Below are 689 nucleotides of genomic sequence, written 5' to 3'. Positions count from 1 at the left end.
CACACACAAATGTTGCTTGCAATGTTGTTGGACAAAACACTACATTTCTGAACTTCAGTTTACTCATAGCCCAAAAGAGAGATGACAGCAAAACATACTGCATGGGGTTGTTATGAATATTTTGAAGATCTAGCACAGTGCCTTGCAAATAATAGTTTCCATATCACTTGAGAGATTGATCAGCCATTCACAGAATACTCAATAAAAATGACTTAACCAATGGACAATTATCTTTTCATATAACAAGAAGGAACCAGAAGCTACAGCCACGCCACCCTGAACATGCCCGATTCCATCTGATCTCAGAAGCTAAGCAGGGTTGGGCATGGTTAGTACTTGGACGAGAGACCTCCTAGGAAAACCAGGTGCAGTTCAGATAGATAGATAGATAGATAGATAGATAGATAGATAGATAGATAGATAGATAGATGGATGATAGATAGATAAATAGATAAATAAATAGATAAATAAATAAATAGATAGATAGATAGATAGATAGACAAACAAACAAACAAATAAATAAATAAATAGATAGATAAATAGAAGTAACCAGAGGCAAGATTGGTTTCTTTAATAGCTCAATAAAGTCAGGGCTATTTATTCACTTCCCTATTGTTTTAGTAACTTTATTTTCTCATGGTCTCAATGTGGCTGCTGCAGCTCTCCACACCACATCCCCACGTGACAAC

General features: G+C 35.8%; 1 pseudogene; it reads left to right on the top strand.

Moving 5' to 3' along the window:
- Positions 1-258: 258 nt before the first annotated feature.
- On the top strand, positions 259-374 carry LOC120599178 (uncharacterized; annotated as a pseudogene).
- Positions 375-689: the final 315 nt, after the last annotated feature.

This window comes from Pteropus medius, unplaced genomic scaffold (genome assembly GCF_902729225.1).
Source record: "Pteropus medius unplaced genomic scaffold, Ma_sr-lr_union100, whole genome shotgun sequence".
Lineage (NCBI taxonomy): Eukaryota > Metazoa > Chordata > Mammalia > Chiroptera > Pteropodidae > Pteropus > Pteropus medius.
The sequence above is the reverse complement of the archived record's forward strand: the minus strand, read 5'-3'. Positions and strand labels throughout refer to the sequence as shown.